The following is a 22,175-nucleotide window of genomic DNA, read 5'->3' as shown; positions in this document are numbered from 1 at the left end:
CATATTGTATAAAGATTTGTCCAACCCATTGGTGATATAATTTAAGAGAATTAAAATATTTCTGTAGAAGAATGTCAAATGAATATGTCCTTCTTGAGGCAAGCGTATCGATTGTTGTGTTTTGGTTAATTATTGAAAAGAAGGCATTAGCAATGTCAAAAGGTACATCCAAATGCCAACAAAAGCAGCAAAATATTACAACCATGATTATAACCGTAAGGTTCAGTATGTAGTAAGCTCACAAAGGTATTCAGCCTCCTCCTAGGAAAGGAATGGAAAATTGAGTTTCAGCCCTAGTTTTTGCTTCTGTTTGTCTCTTACCTCTGACCTTAAAAAGGAAAATCAGTTCTACATTTTTGCATTAGCCAATCTGCTTACGTGTGTTTCTGCCTAGTAGAAGCAGCCAAATCTACTCTTGACTTAACTTTGAGTTATCTGCATTTTTGCTTTTCACCGTCATAACTATTACGGCTTCTAGCTGAGCTCATACAGGTAATATCCATAAGTCCCTGTTAGGATCCAAAATATTCTGCAGAGGAGTACATGGATGAACCACTACTAAGTACACGTAGTACCAATGTAAACTAGAGCTTGCTGGAGAACTCAAAGGCAAAGGGAGCAACAAAGCACACATGATTCCGAAGCTCTTAGTATCCTACAGAAAGATTAGTTGGGGGTGGACTTGGCCAAATATCTATGGAAAGAATGTCACAAAAGAGATTCCACCCCATGATAACGTACATGGAAGGGGGACAGGAGACTTGAATTCAACCACGTAACAGTTAGAGCTTCCTGGCCAGGAAGACTTTGTTAAGACTCGGCTGCTGGTACCTTCCAAAAGGCTTAGTTACGGTCTGTTTAGGATTTTTTTAAAGCTGCCAAGTATAATTCCGTAGCTATCCATATTTGCCTCTTTTCATTAAAAATTGATGTTAATTAATTTATGAAATTATCTATTTATCATTATAATGCTTGTAAAATATAGACAGGATGGACACAAACTAAAGGTTTGTTGTTGAATTGTGTTTAGAAGAATTTTTTAACTAAAGTCTGTCTTAACAATAGACTATCGTTCTCTACCTACCCATTTATGTAATTACCGTTTCTAAATAAACTGATGTGAAAAGAAACAAGAGTTAGTGAGTGTGCCACCTATCTATTTGTTTCTATAACTAAAAATAATAGATAAGAAAATGATTAGAGAGTTAGATGCATAGTTGTTTAGAAAATATCTGAAACATAGGGTACATTTGAGAATAGGAAAGAAAAATGCAAATGGAGGAGAATATTTACTTTTCATTAAATATATTTTCTATGATGTGGATTTTTTAACCAGTTTAATATACTGTTTTATCATTAAAATATGAACACACAAGTGCAAAGGTTTTGATTTTTGATACCATTCTCTAATAAAAAGAAGCAAGTTTCCATGGAGAAAGCTGATTCTGAGGCGGGGGTGTGGAAAATCAAAGCATAACACGAACACCTTTCAGTGCTGGAGAGTACGGAAATATAAAATGATGGGGTGTTTCAAAGGGGCACAGGAGCCAGTTTAGAGACCTCCCAATGGCCAAAGCAATAAAATAACTAATATCATATTGGATTATAACCCAAGGTATAAAATAAATACTCATGAGTCCATACTGATGTAAAGAAATGATTAAATGGGTAAGTAAAATGGGGGGAGGATAGGCCAATCTGTGTAGAAGAATTTCAAATAATTTATGTAGATACTCTCTACTTAAGGAGGTGGGACATAACTCTCTCTTCTTTAAGTATGGGCTGCACAAAGCGACTTCCTTCCAAAAAGTAAAGGATGGCAAAACAAACACAAACACAAACAAACAAACAAACAAAAAACTAGTAACTTTACAGTGGAGAAATGTGACAAGCGCTATGCCATGCAGATGATGAAGGTTAATATCTATAGTGATAAGTGATATTAATAGCATATTCCTTTGATAAGGTGTGCCTCTCAAAATATGTAAGCCTTATCTAACATTAAGAGGGGAAAAGAATCAAGCAAACCCAAACTGAAGGACAGTCTATAAGATACCCTATCAATACCCCTTAAAACTGTCAAGGTCATCAAAAAGTTGAAAAAAATGTCACAGGCTAGAAGAGTCTGCCGAGATATAATGACTAAATGTAATGTTTTATCTTGGATAGGATCTTGGAACCAAAAGGACATTATTAATTAAGTATGGACTTAATTAATAATGATGTATCAATATTGGTTCATTAGTGTGACAAATATACTAATGTAAGATGCTACTAATAGAGAAAGCTGGGAGTGGACTATGTGGGAACTCTGTACTAATTTTGTAACTTGTCTGTACATCTAAAACTATTCTAATATGAAATTTCATTAAAACAAGAAAAAAGAAGATATAGGCACAATAGGTATAATATTAAAACCTTTAATTTCAAAATAGATAAAAACAATTGTATCTCCCAATAAATTAACTTATATTTTGTATTTATAAAAGTAAAATATAGATTTTCCTCAGTAAAGAATTAGTACATTTTAAGGACAAATGCTGTCAATAATAAACTAAGCAAAAGTTACATGAACATATAATTTCTTTCTCTGTTTAAATATGTTTTAATAAAATCTGCGGAGTGATTTATAAAATAAAGAGGATCGAATATTATTGAAACAAGTCTTTGAAGTTGTTAAAATAGATTGGCTTCTTTTTCCTCAAAGCTTGATCAAAATATGTCATTTTATTCTTCAGCAGAACATATTGTATTTAATTCAAAATACTTATTTTTTGCTATTATGACTTACACAACTCATACTTGATGTGATTTTCTTGTGTAACGGCCAGATTGTAGGACGAATACTACTTTTGTAATATAAACACTTTGCAGCTGAGAGATTTAAAATAAACTAAGCAATTAAAAGTTTTAAACGTACCAAAGTAAAAACAGTACAGAAATTTGGGGCATATTTCATCCTAATGTGAATGATTCTAAAGTGTTCTTGTATTTTTGCATACATTAAAAATCATTCACTATAAAATTCAAACATTGATTTGTTGCTCTTTTCAGCAAAGGCATAAAGATACTTGGGGTACAATGACAAAGAATTTGAAAAGTAGGTTCAGTGATACATATGTTAAATGATTTTATGCTTTCCTGTGGGTTGAGTAAAAGTTGCCTCGCGTGTATATACGTGCAAGCACACCAACATATACATATATAATTTTGGACATTCAGTTTGTTTTAATCTGAATAATAACTTAATGCCGACTACAGGGTTTATGCGTTAGGCAACTCCTAACATTCAGAGTACAGAAAGTCTCTGGATTTTTATTTTTCAATTATTTTGCATCCCAGGCAATCCCATGTGCTACAGCTGCAGCAGCAGGTGCAACAATCCACAGAAGCCAAACATCCCAGGGAAAGGTAACTTCATCACCTGTCAATGAAGCTATAGTCTTAAGAAGATGGGGCAAAGCCTCCCTCCTCTTACCTTTTTGCCCCAGAGGCACAGTTGTGGAAGCTCGGGCCTGGGCAGCGTATGTAAAGCCCAACTTTCTAACCTGAGGGCAGATTAAAGGATTCTCAGAGAACAAGAAAGTAATGCGAGATCATGGAGCAGTTGGAGCTTGGGAGAGCAACTCTGTAAGGTTGATTAGGAATTCCTAGGCTTACGTGTTGATCATTGCTAAATACCACACTAAAGAAACTAACTATAAAAATACATATATTCTGAATGATTTTTGTCATCTATTTAGCTTAATCATATGAGCTTTTTATGGTATTTACTTAGCTTAAATTTTTTTTCTTAAAATTTTACATCAACGTGTAAATTAATGAATTTATGCAAATATATTCCTCTGTATCATCATCACTCACTTTAAGATGTGGGACAACGTGTTAAGAGCTGTTAAGTCGGTGCCAACTGCTGGAGACTGTATAAATGAGTGACGTCCACACTGTCCTGCCCCCACAGCCCTGCTCAGCAACTGTAGACTCATGCCTATGGCTTCTTTTGTGGAGTCAATCCGACTCATCCTTGGTCTTCCTCCTCTTTTCCTGCTGCCTTCTATTTTCCGAGCATTATTGCCTTTTCCATAGAACCCTATCTCTTCGTGATGCGTCCAAAGTAAGACAGCTTCAGTTTTGTCATTTTTGCTTCAGGTTCATTTCTCAAAGACCCACTTGTTTGTCTTTGTGGCAATTCAGGGTATCCATAGAGCTCTCCTCCAACACCGTATTTCAAATGAATCAATTTTTTCCTGTCAGCCTTCTTCACTGTCAGTCTTTTGCATCTATACATAGTAATTGGGAATACAAGGTATGGATGATCTTAGCCTTGGCCTCTAATGACACATCTCTGCTCTTGATGATCTTTCCTCATTCTTCCATGGCTGCCCTTCTGAGCCTCAGCCTTCTGTTGATTTCTTGGCCGCTGCCTCCATTTGAACTGATAAGTGAGCCAAGGTAAGCAAAATCTTTTATCAGACCCTTCATCCTCGAGTCAATCTGTAAAGATAGCCACCACATTAACTCTTATCATCATAAATTTATTTGCCTACTTTTGAACAAATTAATGTAGTCGTACGGTATATACTTTTCTGTGTTTGTATTCTTTAGCTCAGCATAATGTCTATGAGATTCACACATGTTGGAGCTTCAAACAGTTTTGCCTTGTTATTATCTGTACTATATCACAGTATGCATACACCACAATTCATTTTCCATTATTTTCTTCATGGGCATAGGGTTTATTCCCAGTTTGGTACTACTAAGAGTAAAAGTTATATATACATTCCTGTGTGTATGTTTCAGTGGGTGTAAATATTTGTTTATATAGAGTACATACCTAGGAGTCGAACTGCTATTTTAAAAAAGGCATATGTTTGACCTAATACCATCGGATTTGTACTTTTCAAATAGCATCTTTTGATACCCATTTATTACCCCCTATTACCTATGCATCAGTGAGCTTATTCTATTTTCACATTTCTATCCTCTTCAGTAGTTTCTAGTTTGTCAGAACATTTATATCTTATTCTTACCCCATTATCTCCAACTTTTGTTTTAGTCATAAATCTACCATTGCATGTATTAAATGCCTACTATGAGTTTTTTTTCTGGTTTCTGGTCATGTCTGTGTTGGAGAATGCTCATCCTTTAGCAGGTTACTCAAAAAGAGGTTATATTTATATGAAATTTGTTCTTTTTTCTAGGGGCCCAGGGAATTTCTTTCTTTCTTTCTCTTTCTGTCTGTCTGTCTGTCTGACTGTCTATCTAATAATGTTCTTAATCTAAACAAATTACTAGGATATGTCTTACAGTCAACTATTGAAGGTCATTTTTCGCAGGTACATGGTGGGCCTTGTCGCAATGTAGATACAAAAATTTTAATTCCAGAGATTTTTCCAATTTCCAGAAATCATAGCTCTAATTATTATTACTTCTGCTTTTTATATTTCTTCTTCAGAATCTGCAGTTACATATGTACTTAATCTTTGCTTCTCTTCAGTTTGAACTACTTCTCACTTGCCCTTTTAAACTTTATCTCTCACTTTCATTATCTTGCTTTTCTTACTGTATTTTTCAATGCCCCTCATTAATTTTGGTTTCAATTTATTTCCCTTCATAAATCTTGTAATTTGATCTTTATTTCTAATATAATTTTGCCTTTTTTTCACTTTTTTGATGTTAAATCCAATCACTATTTTATATTTTCCTAGATTTTTTTCCATCTATGTGTTTAGTTTCTGAAGTTCTTATTTATGATATTTTTCCCCCTTTAAAAATTTCCAAATGCTTGCTTAAGTATATTAATTCGAGTTTAAAAAGTTTTCTGTTAGAATTTTCTTATACTCTTTTTAAAGAGACATTTATCTGTTAACATATTTTGATTCTCACTTTTGATCGTCTCTATTATCTTTTCCACAGTTACTTACCCAATTTTAGGTTTTTGTTGTTTCATTTGGGGCACCAGTTCCGGGTTAGAAGCCTGTCACAAAACCATCAGTTCAACACTGCCCTCTTCAGTCAGTACATTGAAGTGCAATTTGTTTTTTAACAATTTTTTTTTGCCGGTGTTGAGCATTTAGTGTATCTTTCAACTTTGTAGTTTTCTTTCGTTTCTTCAAGAAACGAAATTTCCCCACTTTCTTCCTTTTTTCTATTCACTTCTGCATGCCCGCACATTACTGTCCCTTTCCTATTTATTTCCTAATCTTACATCCCAGAAGCAATCGATGACTTCTACCTCAGTAATTACATGTGTTCAAATGTTTTCTCTTTATCTCCTGCTAAGATCTGTCAGTCTCAGACTTATTTTTAGGTTTTTTTTTTTTTTCTTTCAGGTAGCAAAAGAAATTTTTCTTTCTGAGATGATTTTTTATCCACGCCCCTCATCCTTGAGCCTTCTGTTCGTTCTCCTCTTCTCGTTTGCATGTAGCCTCTTCAGAGTCCACGCATTCTCAGTTTCAGGGCCCTGGTCTGAGCCATCTGCTGGAGTATCATGTTTATTTCTCTACTTCCGCATAAACTGAGGTTTGTAGTCATCTGTATGTCCTGATATGCTGAGGTTGTAGTTATGTTTAGTTTTATTTGGTTTCTTTGTTGATCTGCATGGTTTTATGGATGCTGTGCAGAGAAACTCAGGTTTAGCAAATCCAAATTATTTTAAAATGACCTAGAATGCAAAGACACATTTCTATTGGAGTAGAATTTTTGATCATTTTAAGTTTAGAAAATATAAAACATAATGAGATATAAAACTAACTACGAAGATGACTGTTGTGAAAATGCTTATGTAGTATTTTATGAAAAAATGCACAAATGTACATGTGCAGATATTCATAATTTGGATCATGTCATATAACTTTTTTGAATTTTTTCCTCTCAGTTACATATTTTTTGCAAAATTCCTGTTATTGTAACATTTTTCAGCATGATTTTCCATAGTATTTTATAAAATATGTCTTAGAAATATTACTTATCGTAGATTGCCAATATCAACATATTTATGCATACTATCTAAAAGCAATCTTGATGTTATTACAAATAAATTCAACAGTATGTAAAGATTTATTTTCAAATTCAAAGGATAGTTGGTATTGCTTTTTATTTCTGGCCAAAGTAGTTATATTTATTATTAAAAGATGGTTACTTTTGGATTATTAATGTTATAATTAATTGTGGAATGATTTATTTTGCAAAAGATATTTTTAAATATCTTTGAAAAATCTAGGCAAAAAGCCTGTAAAATTGCAACAATCAGCATTGCTGTAAAATTTTAAGAATGGATAAACATTGCTGAGTTATTGGATTCACTAGACCATCTGTTCAATCTATTTTTCAAACATTCTGTTTTAATACATTACTAAATATGTTCCCGATGCTCATCCCCTACCCACAACAAAGACATGGGAGATTTCTTAGTGTAAAAACTTTTTTAAGAAACTTATTAATTTAAATCCAGAGTATCGCAATTAGCTCAGGCCTGGTAAAATTAGTCTTCTTATTATCTTTAAGTAGATGGCCGATACTGTTAACTTATTGCTCCATTTCCTTTCACTGGTTGAAGAATGACCTTCTAACTTTCATATCATGCCTGCTGTGATTCTTCTATTTTCTGCACTAACTAAGCAATGATATCCAAGTCACATTTCTGCGTTCCAGGTTTCATTGGAGAGGACGTTTTGAGAAGAGCTCTGACACTGACACACTGGAACATGGGACATAAAGTTAAATGGGACATAAAGTTAAATCGTGTTCCTTTTCCCACTTGCATCTGTCTAATAGAGATCCTGGATAAGATGTATCTTAAATGAGTAGGGTAGAATCTCAATGATCTTGGGCACATAATGAATATTTACAAAAGAGTGTTAGACATTTGGACTCAAAATACTGAGTTAGTTTATTAGTCACTGTATTATTTTTCCTGTGGCTGCTGTAACAAATTACCACAAACTTTCTGATTTAACAGAAATTTATTCTCCCACAGTTCTGAAGAAGTCTGAAATCAAGGTATCAGGCAGGCACGGTTCTTCCAAAGTTTCTAGGGGTACATCTTTCCTAACCTCTTCCATATTCTGGTGGCTACTTAATTCAATCTCTGCCTCGTTGTACACGTGGAATAAACACCACTTGATAATTGTATATAATTCTCTTTATACATTGTTGAGTTACATTTGCTAATATTTTGGTGAGAATTTTGCATGTATGTTTGTGAGAGATTTTGGTTTGTAGTTTTCCTTTCTGGAAATGTCTTTTTTTTTTTTTTTTTTTGTGCTAGGGTAATCTTGGCCTCATAGAATGAGTTAGGAAGTGTTCTTTCTGCTTTTATTTTCTAAAATAGAGTATAGAACATTAGTATTATTTCTTTCTTAAATGTTTGGTAGAACTCACCAGTAAATCTCTCTGAGCTTAATGTTCTTTTTTGGAAGGTTTTTAGTTATTAATTCAATTATTTTAAAAGATATAGTCCTATTCTTATTTTCTATTTATCCTTTCGTGAGTTTTGGAAGTTCGTTTGTTTTAAAGAATTGGTCCTTTTAGTCTAAGTTATCTAATTCGTGAACATAGGGTTATTCGTATTATTCCTTTACTATCTTTTTAGTGTTTATTGAATTAGAAGTGATAGCTCCTCTTTCCTTTCTGATATTAATAATTTGTGTCTTCTCTCTTTTGTCTTAGATATCTTGGCAAAGTTTGGATTTCCTCATATACTATAGTGTACTGACTCCTGCCATAGATCCTTGAGGAATGAAGGTTTAGAAATATGTTTTGGTGAGAATATTTTAAAATTATATAATTTAAATGAGGTATAAACATTAATATTTATTAATTTTTCTCTTCTTTTTCTTCAGTCTTCCTTTTCTATTACTCTCATAGCTTCTTATAGTTAATTTATTTATGCCTCTTCACTGAAGACATGTTCACTCCGTTTCTTAAGCTATTCATGGCTCACTACTTGTGCGTAAGCTCCTTTAGACCTTCCACTAAGTTGGGATTAGGAATTACTTATCTTTCTAGAGACTAATTTCCTTGTCATTTGTAAGGCCTCTTTTCCTATGAAATATGTTCTGCTATTTTAATATCAGCGTCACTGTAAGCAGCAACTTCAATATCTCAACTACTTCTAACGGCCTAGTCTAGAGTTGCCTTTTATGAGTTCAACAAAAGAAAGAGACAAAAAAGAAGTCTTATATTTATACATCAATAGTGGGAGTGTACAGGGGATTACGGCTTCTTTGCTTGTATACGTGATTTAACCGAAAATCAAGGCACTCACCAGAATTCATGAGTCTCATTAGGCCAGGATACTGTGGGAATTACAGGGACAGTGGACTCACTGCTACAATTTAAAGATATGACAGTACCTTCCATTTTAAACACTCTATTTGGCATTTCGTAAATACATAGTTTGTTTTCTGTTTTTATTTTTGTGTTTTTTTGTAGGGTTAGGTTTTTCCTACCCTACGCCTTTCCGAATTGATACCTGTGTTAAAAAGGCTTACCAACCTTCGTTGCCAAGAGAAGGTGCCTTTAGATCCATGTGTCTGTCTTTTTCTGTTTTGTAAATCTTTGGTAGTTTCTGTGATAATACATTATATTAAATACTAGGTTCCCTGCTAGCTTTTTCTGGCCCTGCAGATTTTCTGTGACATGGTCACAGTCTCTGTTGTACTTATGGCTTAGGTCATCCCAATCCACAAGCTCCATTTAGGGTCACCTCACCCCTTACTGCAGTGAAGGACCTATATAAAAGCGATTTCATAGACTCTTTCTGTGCACAGGAAAAGCTGTTACCTAAATTGCTGAAGTATAGGGAGATTGTGAGCATAATCCTTCGTGGCTCATTTCTCTGTTGGGCTCGTTCCAGATTAATGTAGGGACACTCGAAAAGGCAGTCTCCTCACAGAATCCAAATGGAGACAGGAAAAACATCTATTGTTTTAATTTGCTCAGGCTACCATAGCAAAATACCACAGATCAAGTGACTTAAACAATAGAAATATATTTTCTCAGTTCTGGAGGCTGGAAGTTCAAGATTACAGTGTCAGCAGGGTTGATTTCTCCTGAGGCCTCCTTCTTGCTGCCTCTAGATGGTTGTAGGCAGTGTTCCACTGTATATGCGTACCCCTGGAGTCTCTTTGTGTGTCCAAATTTCCTCTTCTGATAAAGTCACCAATGAGATTGGATTGGCACCAACCAATCCAATGGACTCATTTTAACTTAATTACATCTTTTAAGGCCTCATTTTCAAATACGGTCGTATTCTGAGGTACAGGTTAGGACTCTAATATATGAATTTGGGGAAAATGTAATTTAACCCATAACATCTGTGTCTGTCTGTCTGTCTGTCTATCTATCTATCTATCTATCTATCTAATCGTTTCTATTCTTTCTATTCCAACAGCAGGCGTTTTGATATAAAAAGGACCTTATGTTTTCCTTTCGCCTCCATTCTTTTCCCTCTCTCACTCTAAGAACCACTAAATTTTTAAAGATGCCCTTTCCCCGCTCTTGATTTCCTGTCATGCCTACTTTTTCCAGTCACCTGGGAACATGGACGGTAGGGAAATTTAAAAAATACACTGACAATAGTATTGTAACTACATTATTTCATCTTCTTGATGATAAAACATCAAATATAGATATATTAAAGAATTCTTATATTTAGACAATATTTCTAGTAAATAGAAACTTTTTGAAATACATAGTGGAAAACAAATATATTAGCAATTTATAAAACATAGTAGCTACAGATATAAACTGTAAATAAGCAAAGATAAATAAATAATTTTAGAAAACTTTTTGATGCTTTAAAAACTTTTATATCCCCAACAATTATTGGCTTTATAATATGAAAAAAAGCACTATAAATTATAACAAATAATAATTAGACATGGTTCCCTCGGGCACATAAAAGTTCACGTTAGTCTCCTGGTGTCACTGCCTATGGTATCCCACATCTCAATGCTATCTTTAAACTTAGTTTAAAGTTTCTCATAAACTGCGAATTTCAGTAATTGAGTTTTCCCAAAACACCGAATTACATTCTGTGAGAACATGTACAAGGAGGATTAAAAATAACAAAGAGGATTTTAAATACATAAAGCTATCAGAAAATTCTACATCAGAATTTGCCTTTTTTATTGTCAAGCATTGTGCAAATGCCTTAAACTGAGTTTAGCTTAATAAGAAAAAGAGTCTCATTCTGTTAAGAATAAAACGAATTCAGCTCAAACGATAGCAGAATAATTTTTACTATAGAGACAATTTCAAAATGAGTAAGTTTTTGAACTCAGACTAATATTAAAATAAACCAAAAGACTACTCAACAAGAAGAGATTGAAGATACTTCCTAGAGAGTTGTCATAATTGGACAATGGGAATTCAATAAGTTAATCACTGACGAAAGATCACAGAGGTTTCAGCATCTTGTAAATGACCAACAAAGAATAATTTGAATTAAGGTGTGCCATTTGCAACTCTTTTTGAGACACTGATATATCTTAATAGATAAGATGATAGATAGGTAGGTAAGTAGATGATAGATAGATAGATAGATAGATAGATAGATAGATAGATAGATGATAGATAGATATAAATGGATAGGTAAGTAGGTAGTAGAAATGTAGATAGGTAAACAGACAGATGGTTGGATAGATAGATGCATAAGAAGAAACTGAGGAAATAGATTCTTTGAAAATGTTTTAAGAATTTAGTATTTAGGAATTCTAAATACTTAAACGTTTGAAAGGGATAGGAAGAAAGAGCCAGGTACTGGTGAGTATTTTTCCACCCATATTTGGAAATTAGAGCTGCTGTCGTTAAAAAGTGGTAGTATCAAAAGGAGTATGTAAGGACTAGAAACAATTACAATAGCAATTACAGAGGCCCTACTTCTCAAGGCTTCAGTTCTCCTAAGGATACTTCTTAAGTAATTGTTCTACAATAATGTGAGGGATATTTATTTCTAAACGACCTTTTTTCCTCTGAATGTGTCCCTTTTTTTATTGGACTACCAATAGTTTCTTCAATTAAATAGCACTTCCTTATTAGTAAAATGGATAGGTTTGATGTTTTCTGATGGAATATCTAGCATCCATTAAAAAGGTTAGGAAGGAATGTTCACTTTTCTTGTGGGTGATTACAAAGACTGTCAGAGGCAAGCATATGCTCTTCAGGCTTCCTGAAGTACTGATTGTAATGGATTTTTATTGATGTGTCTTTTTTCCACAAGACAAATTAGAGATCTTAAGAATGGAACTGACTAATTTCTACAGGTGTGTTCTGGAAACTACTGATGGGAGGTGTCTTATGACAAAAAGATAAACATCAAAGGGGTCTAGAGGTCTTCCAAATAATCTTATTAAAACATGAACTTCAGCAATCAGTTGGTCTCTTTGGAACCATATCCTGGGAAATTTTCCAGTTGCTGACTTGTCAGCTTTCAAGCTAAGTCCAACAACTATGCTCCAGCTTCTCTCTTTCCTGATCCTGCCCTTACTTAATTCTGCATGCCCAGCATGAGGTTCTTTTTCTCCCTGTCACCTCTTAAACAAACCTACTCTACTTCTCTCTTAAATATATTTTAAAAAGTTGTTCTGCCAAGACTTTTTTTAGAGTAGTTTTAGGTTCACAACAAATTGAGGGGAAGGTGCAGAGATTTCCCGTGTAGCCCCTGCCCCCACATGTGCACAGCCTTCCCATTATCAACATGCCCCACTCAGTGGTACAGTTTTTACAACTGATGAGCCTACATTGACACGTCACAATCACCCCAAGTCCATGGTTTACATTATGGTTCACTCTTGGTGTTGTACATCGTATGGGCTTGGACACATGTATAATGACATGGATCCATCGTTATGGGATGGAACAGAGTATTTTCACTGCCCTAAAATTCTCTCTGCTCCACCTATTCATCCCTCCCTCCCATGGCACCCTCCTACCCTGCAAACCCTGATCTTTTTACTATCTCTATTGTTTTGCTTTTTCCAGGGTGTCACAGAATTGGAATTGTAAGGATATAGCATTTTCAGATTGCCTTCTTTCACTTAATATGCATTTGAGGTTCCTCCCTGTCTTTTCATGGCTTGATAACTCATTTCATTTTAGTGCTGAATGATATTCCTCTGTCTGGATGTACCAGTTTATCCATTCACCTAATGAAAGATGTCTTGGTTGCTTCCAAGTTTTGGCAATTATGAATCAAGCTGCTATACATGTCCAACCTCGGTTTTTCTAAGTAGTTTTGTGTAAACCACCCAGAATCTATTGCTTTAAAATTAGCCAAAATCTGACCTAAGAAAACTTCATGACATTCAAAAGCATCTACCATTCATTGTTAATTCTGACTTTCCTAGACTTTTTGGAGTAGCATATATTGGTCTGAGTGACGGTTGGTCTTTTGGGTCCTGAGCTGTGCACAAAATCCCTCAGAATCTTTCAGTTTATAACCCACAGCTAGAGCTTTTTCTTCTGCCATAATCAACACTGCAGATTCACCATCAGTCAAGAAAGAAGACTTTGCAGCTGGCATTGCCGTAAGGCTTGATGAATGTAGGTGTTTTTGCTTGTCAATCTGCTTCAAGGAGGAAGGATGAATGCCATTATCTTTGGTAACTTCTTTTTCCTGGTACTTTGAAGGGTACAATATCAGAAAGGAGTTCTCTAACGTTTACCTGCTTGGCCAGGCTGTGCAAGCCTAGCAAGCACACATCCTATTCCAGACAAGAAACAGCAAAGGCAGCAGCCAGAGGTCTGCAGTGTGGCCCATGGTCCCGCTGCTGGGGAATGTGGCCTCCGCAGGGAGCTCAATAGATAGGAAATTCGATCCGAATTTACAGATTAAAGACAGTCGCTGACTTAGAGCCCTGGCCTTTTGAAATCAAGAATCAGTTTCCTCACACGCAGAATAGGGACAGCAGACATTGACTCTACACCACTTACCATGACCACATCATACTGGCCAGAAGCGGCCAAGCACACACTGTGGTTACGGCTTGGCTGGCGGAGATGCAAGACATGGTGACAATGTGAGCAGGAGAGCTTCTAGCCACAGTGCTTGTTTTCGCTTCCTGTGTAGCTGTGCCAAGTATGATATAATCAACAACTTCCTTTGAGATACTGGTCCGAGGCAACCGATTCAAAAGCGCTGCTCTAGGCAAAATCACACAGCATCAGGTCTTTGCGTGAAGTACCTGACAGCACAGATGGAGGGCAAACACCATCCACCACGACGCCTAGGTCTTCTTTGATTAGGTCTGGGCTGCTGGGTCAGATCACAGCTGGGAAGAAGAGCTCTGAGGTCTTAGAAAATGTGAGGGTCCATTTTGATGTACTGGGAAAGTTCTTAAAAATGTAAGTCAAGAGGAAAGTGATCCTGAAAGTTCTCACCTTCGTTCACACCCACTCAGGCTCCTACTGCAAGGTTTGAACCAAAGTGGCAGGACTTGGAGGGCCCAAGAGGCGGGTCCAGCCTAGAAAGGATCCTCCACACCTGCCTGCGGTACCTGTGGGCTTTGGGGGCCTGGAGGGCTGCCCGCCAGCCGCCTGACTGGAAAACCCAGCACCGTCCCCTCCTGGATGGGCCTCCTTCCTTCCAGAAGAGAAGGGCCTGTCAGCCCCAGTTGCCAGAAGTGAAGGGTAAGGATAGGGGGTCTGACACCAACATGGTGTGACACTGGGGTCTTAGTCAGGCAGTATGTCAGGAGCCTGACTGGGCGGGGCCGTGGGAAGAAAGGTCCTCTGGTGCACAGCTGGGAATTAAAGCGCTTTCCACTTTCATCCTTTTCTGCTGGGGATGCTGGCCTCCGGGTCAATTGGCAACCTCTGGCGCTTTTGCCTCCAGGATGCTCGGCTGCTCAGATGAGGCTTGGGTGAGGGCACCCCAACCCTGGATACAACTCCTGTGGAGACTGGGCCTGCCCCTCAGCTGTACAGAATTCTAGGTTGGTGGGGTTTTTTTCTCAGCATTTTAAATATTTTATTCTACTCCCTTGCATGGTTTCAGAGAAGTTGGACGTAATTTTTATCTTTGTTTTTCTGTAAGATGTCTTTTTGTGTGTGTGTGTGTGACTCCCCCCCGCTCCGCCCCCGACCAATCTGCCCTATCCTTGGCTTCTTGAAGGATGTTTGTTTCTTTGCCTTTGATTTTCTGTAATTTGAAAATGATATGCCCAGGTGTAGTTTGGTTGGCATTTATTCTGCTCGGTTTTTCTGGTTTTCTTGCAGTTTCCTGTATCCGTGGTTTGGTGTCTGGCATTAATTTAGGGAAATTCTCATTTTTTAATTTTTCAATTATAGTTGACATTCAATATTATATTAGTTTTAGGTGTATAGCTTAGTGGTTAGACATTTATATATCTTACAAAGTGATCCCTCTGATAAGTTAATTACCCACCTGACACCATACATACTTATAATAGGTTGCCCATATTCCCCATGCTGCGCTTCACATCCCCATGACTGTTGAGTGTTTCTCAGTTGCCAATTTGTACTTCTTAATCCCTTCACCTTTGTTTCTTCTGTTTCTTTCCCTCTTTCTTAGGCTTTAGTGAACTACTCTCCCCAGAGGACGAGTCTTGTTAAAAATAACAGAGTATTCCCTGGAGTATTTCACAATGGTTCCCTTTCCCTCCCCCTGCCAGAAGACTAAGGGGATTTTTCTCTAATACTTACTGCGAGAATCTGGTCAAATTTCTCCAAATAAATCTTACAGTATTGTGGGGGCCCCTCTGTGACTGGGTTCCCCTGGAGTTATTCAACTCTCAGGCTTGTCCACACTGAGCCTCCAGCAATTCTTCAGTTACAGTTAAGTCTTTCTAACACTCTTCTCCCGTCTCTGGTGCTCATGTGGTTTCATCTTGCTATCTCTGCTCAGATCAGTGCAGAACCTGAATTCTTTTCTCTCTCTCCAGTGTTGGGGACAACGGTTTGCTGGTTTGTTCTGTGTCCTCCTTCCTTTTAGGGACCTGAGGAGTTTTTGATTTTTCAGACTGTTCAGCTTTTACTTGACAGCATAGTGACTTTCAAGATTCTTATATGAAGAACTGCAAAATGGACCCTAAATATGTCATTTTAAAATAAATTGCTTGGCCGTCATTTAATGCCTATCCAACAAGATGTACATCCCTCCCTTGCTAGAGAGACTGTGGCCCTGCACCATATTTCCTAAGCCAGGAGTCTAAAGTCATCTTGAACACTCGGTCCTCCTATTACCTGTCTCACAAGGGAACAAAAGCACTAGAATACACTAGTATTTAGGGATCTTCTTTCCCTGCACCCATTTATGAGACAATTGCCTTTACCCCTTTGCCTACATTTATTGTTTACCTAGAAACCGAGTGTGTAGATATATCTTGTTCCCAGAAGCTCTTTGGTAAATAGCTTAATGTGTGTGTGTGTGTGTGTGTGTAGTATGGTGTGGTGAGAGTCACAGAGTAGGCAACTTAAGTTGTCCTTGTATTATAAATTTTTACTCTTGATCCCCAGCTTTGAGCCTCTAGCCGCTCCTAAAATTACAGGTGAAATTAATAACAATCATTTTCACCCCTCTCTTCTTTCTTTCTCTCTCTTAATAGCCTCTACATTAGACTTTTTAAATGTTAAAAGGTTGAACTGCTTCTCTACTGGGAGCAAAACAAAGGAGAAAAGAGAAGTTCTGAGCATAATTGTGAAGTTAAACGTCATGATTCTGTGGTTTCACAAAGGTTAAAACCTACATTCTCCATGTAACAATGCCTCAGAACACTGTCACCAGGCCATCCTGGTCCACTACCCACTTGTCCCAACATGTACTAAAATCCGGTTAGTATCAGCTACCACTTAACCGAAGAAACCTTTTTTACTAAAGAATAGATAAATAATTTAGTCTGTCTACTTATAAAAATATCCAATTGGTGAGTAGATATAATGTCACTATGTATTATTAGAACAATTGTTTATTTAATTTCAGTGTTGTAAAATATATTTCTTCTTCACTTTGTGAAAGTTTTATTTTTAACAAAATTTTATTTGCATATTATTGTCTCTTTCCTAGATTAGACATTAGTGTTTCTGCCTTATTGATTTGCAAAAAGTAGTGCTGTCCAACAGCTCTGCACAATCACCAGTGTCTTAACGCCCAATATTTTACTGGACTTTAGGGACCATTTTATGCATTTATCACCCTGTGCTGCTGTTCAGCAAAATGCCACAACAACATTTGTTAAGCATACAGAGACCTAAAGAACCCTTTGTGGTGTTTTTCACTCTGATTGATTTTGGGTATATAACTGCTCTCCAATGGATAAGAAGCAAGAAAGTAATTTTGCTTTACCAAATAGCTCTCAATGAAAGTGATCATTGTATTTTCTTATAGGAAAAGAAAGGAGGTCCAGGGGATTTTTTTCAGTGATGTATATTCACTTAATCCCTTACCAATAACCTTGTAAAAATCAAAGAACTGATTCTTCCCACTCCCAGTACACACATTTTATTTAAACACATCAATAAACCACTCACCGAGGAAAAAAATGAGAACTTAAATATAAAAATGTATATACATATGATCTTTGTCCTTATTCATATGATCATAGTTTAGAAAGTAGAAATACTGCATATTTATGTTTGTACATTATAATTTTCACTCAACTAAATAGAAACATTTTCGTATTTCTCATTAACATCCTTGCTACAATACAACTTTTATTATGGAGTTGTATTAAAATTTATTAAACTAATGTATTACAGAATATTTATGCTATTTCTAAATTCTTACAAAATCACAGCGATGTTTCAGGGAATGTTTATATAAATGTATTACTAATTCTTAAGAGTAAAGGTATAGAAGAGAGATTACCGAAAATGAGTTATTTTATGTTTTTTGGCACGATAATCAATCTTGGTATTAATATTATGTTTGATAAATATCTTTTCAAAAGAGAAAAATAACATTATTGTTGTTTTAATTTGAATTATTTTTATTAAATGCAAAGTAAAATAACTTTGGTATGGTTAATTGCCCTAAGTATCGTGTATTTTTATCTATTTAAATTTTGTTTGTATACTCATTACCTGTTCTCAATTTCAACTGGAGCATTTTAACTTTTTTTATAGTTTGACAGATATGGGGCAAATAGTCATCTTCATATTTTTTTTCTTTTCATGTTGATGTTAAATTTTACTTCACATTGAAAATTTACATACTGATTTCAATCAATAACTTTTTGATAGAGTACTTTATTTGTATCTAATTTGAAAGGCTTTTCCTGTCCCAAGACCAGAGATGTGTATATTATGATTTATATTCCTGTTGTTTAATTTGGCATTTATTTTTTATTTTTAATTTTTGCTTTAATATGTTTGAAATGTATATTGGTGTATGGTATAACGTAGAGCTCAAAATTTGAATAATATGCATACTTTTTGAAAGTCTTTCTTAAAAAATTTTCAGGTAGCTTAAAGGCCTCCTTGCTTAATTCCTACTTATCAATATCTACTTACTTAACTTTTTTTACCAAATTAATGTTTTCGTATTACTTATAAAATTCCATTGAATTTTTAATGGACTATCATTAAATATTTACATTAATTTGGTAAATATTATCTTAAAGCTCATGATGTTTTATTTGATGTTGTCAAATCTTTTAAATCTTAGTGAAATTTATGTGAAGTAAGAATTTCCAGCTTTTTTTTTCAGATTTGTCTATATTTTTAAATCCAGAATGGAATCTGAAGTTTCCATTTATTTTAATACATTATATTATTTTCCATGTAGGTTTTCTATCAGTAAAGGAGGGTGGGAAGGAGGGGCACGTTAGGAAAAGACACAGACTCCAACACAGTTCCAAAGCAAGTTCAGCCAGGCCAAAAGAGCGTACGTGAGCCCAGATCTGCAGTTGGCGGAGTCTTGTGTCTCACAAGAATGGAACTGCATTAGGACCACTGCTGAGCCCAGTCACTGGTGGGGACAAGCCTTTGGAAAGGGTGACCATATTGTGAAGGCAGTGATGGACCCACAAAGGCAGCAGCTGGGGCCATCAACCAGTTATGCTCCCTGTGGCAGGAGAGGCAGATTTTCATGGTTTCCACACATGCTGTCTGACATTCAATGGAAAATTATTTAGTGTCCTCCATTTCCTAAAGCCTTTAATACTTTCCAGTTAAAGACATTTTGGAAAGGCCCTGCTAGGCTTTTCTCTACATACTTCTTATTTTCTTTTGAAAAAAAAAAAAAAAGTGAGTTTTCTCTTAATGGTCTTTTTTTAAATCTTGACTTAATAGGGACAAAATTCCTAGGAGCTTGGGGGTAGGAAATGATGGCCTTTTCTGATTTTCACATTTATACAAATACAACTTTTCTTCTTATTTTCTTTGATCATTTAGTTCTGGTTTTGGAAAGGAAGTTAGAGGACATGCTCATGTTTTCATCTTTCTCAGAAGTTCCCCTGATCCCTGTTGAATCCACCAGCTTATTCAATTTATGTGTGTAGCTGAACGATGGATCTTGTCCTTGCCTGAATCCTTCTAAATGCAAATGAATGAGGTCTCTGTACTGAAAAGGTGATTTATTTTAGGTAAGGTTTCTGCTTGGTGATAAGTAAAATGGTTGGATAGAAACATGAACAAATGCAGTCCAAATGAACATTGCTTTTTGGAAAGAAAGCATAAGAGCATGGATTCTACTAAATCTGTGGAGAGGTATTCTTCTCTGTGTTGCCCAATTAAGTATTCCTGAAAGATTACTTGTGCATTCGTGGAGCAATTAATTAAATTTGGAGTTGTCTTTGTAGAAAGTTAATATGATCAAATTAAATTCTTGGAATGTTAATTCATCTTTCAAGGAGTGCATTGCACATCCCTGCATTAAAGATACCCCAAAGAAAAACACAGAGAAGCCATTTTATCCTGAAGCCATTGCAACTGAAATAGTCTCCACCAGTTTGAATTTTTTTAATGTTATGCATATATTATAAAGATATTTGTAATGAACTATAGATATTATCCTAAAGCATGTTAACGTACAGTCACTGACAAATATTTTTAAGTTAGAACCAAGGTATTTTTATTAAAAAATGATCTAGATTAGTGTTCTCTCCATATTTATAATCCAATGTGGTGTCAGTGATTGTAAGTTTTTTTTTTTAATTAAGTGAAGTGAAAATTATAGCAAAGAAATAAAACCAAAAATTCAAAAAAACAACTTGTAACTAAATTTGAATACAGATTTTTAAAAATTGCATCATTTCCTCCAGTATTTTAGAATTGAATAATTACAGCTAATTTAACAGCATTTTAAGATTAATTTCCTTTGCTGAGTCTTTCCAAAGCAATAGACATAGTTTTCATGCAAATACACACATATACACAGAGTTTCTTTGGTACATACCTATCAACACATCATTTAATACTTTATTAAATCACCTAGTACCTTTCACAATCTTAAATTGCGTGATTGAGTTGAGAATAACCTCAGTGGACTCTTGGTGCTCAACTCAGCTAATGGTAACTACAAGTGCCAAGATCTCTTCATAAATTACTTAATAGTTGTCAGTGTTTTAAAGATATGATTATCAGTAACTATACTGCAGAAAAAATGGAGGAAATAGATGGACTCCAGCAAGTTGCTTAATTAGAAGATGATTAAAGAAGCTTCTAGACCTGCAATTTCTACATTTTCAGCATTTTATTTTTGTGGTTTATTTGTAAATAATATGACAATGTGCTACATCAACATACTCTGTAAGGAAAAATGTATGGGACTGTCTAGACACATTTAAAGATACAAGCTATTTCAAAATGCTTGATAGTGGAATTTGCTAGGCATCTTAAGCTATGTAATTGTACTTAACAGTTACATAATTATTCTTAATGACATGAGAGATGAAGAAACAGATGAAAGTAAGCAGTGCTTTCACAAGTAATATGCCATAATTATTCATACACTTAATAACTGATTTAGAAATTAAAGGTATCTCATTAATTAAAATAATTATCTTCCTAGAAGAAAAAAAAATCAACATAAAACACTATACAGGGAGTACTTGAATTTTACATTTGCTGTTTTAAAATTGGTTTTGAATTGGTTAAGAATACTGCACTGTTTAGTCTTAGCTACTTTTGTGGTCAGCCAGGTTTATTATTATAGCTGCAGTTGAGATTTCTCAATGTTACAGCTTTTACAAGATCTGAATAATAAGGAAATCAAATATCTTACTGGATGGAATCATATTCGGTCTTCTCTGAATAATCTGACCTACATAATCTAATTCTTGATTTCAAGGTATTATTCCCTATGGACTTCCTGAAATAATTTGAATATATGAGAAATAATTATTCCCTATGGACTTCCTGAAATAATTTGAATATATGGGAAGTTTAATTTTTCAAGCATGAGAAACCAAGTTTCTTGATATTTCTTGTATAACAAATGCTCATAAATTCCTAAAGAACTGTTTCATTGACATTTGAGCTTTGAATTGTTTCTAAATATTATTTATATTCATTAAATTTATCTCTATGTGTACTTTAGTTTCTACAAGTAGTTGTGATCATAATTCTGCGTAGTACTTCCGTAGGGAACAGCATACATGTATGAATAATTAAAACTTTAAGTTCAAGTTTTTAATGGGTTTATATATTCATGAAAATAATTTTTCAATTATACCGATGCTTCGGTGTTTACGAATGCCATAACTCTAAAACGAGCAGGAAGATACTGGCAAATAAACATTATTCATTTTTATCACAACTTAGTTGCTTTTATTGCTATTTCAGCCCTAAAATGAGGGCACTCAGTGCACTGAGCATGAGCAAAACTATTAAAATTATTCTGTGTGATACCAGGATGCCCTTTTCCGGACCCGTGCTACGGATGGCGCTTGAATATTGCCAAGAGTTTTAGAGCCGCTGCTTGGGTTTTATTACTGTGCTGTTGGAGATGCTTAACCTGTGTGCCTCGCCTTCCTCCTGCTTTGCCTTCCTGCGGACTAACAAGCCGTTGGCAGTGAGAATGGAGAGCTGTGTGCATCTCATGAAATGATTTCTAAAGGAGGTTTTCAAACAACTCTCAATGTACCCTTTCTTCCTTAAGGAACATTAGTTTTCTCTTTCCTCCCTCCCTTCCTTCTTCTCTCCTTCCCTTGCTTTTTCACCCTATTTCTTTCCTTCTTTTCCTTCCTTCCTTCCTTCCTTCCTTCCTTCCT

At 35.4% G+C, this 22,175-nt stretch overlaps 1 pseudogene; it reads right to left on the bottom strand.

Annotated features, from left to right (window-relative positions):
* Positions 1-13,147: 13,147 nt before the first annotated feature.
* Positions 13,148-22,175, bottom strand: part of LOC102886928 — a 36,695-nt pseudogene continuing 27,667 nt past the window's right edge.

Source organism: Pteropus alecto, unplaced genomic scaffold (assembly GCF_000325575.1).
Source record: "Pteropus alecto unplaced genomic scaffold, ASM32557v1 scaffold17, whole genome shotgun sequence".
NCBI lineage: Eukaryota > Metazoa > Chordata > Mammalia > Chiroptera > Pteropodidae > Pteropus > Pteropus alecto.
The sequence above is the reverse complement of the archived record's forward strand: the minus strand, read 5'-3'. Positions and strand labels throughout refer to the sequence as shown.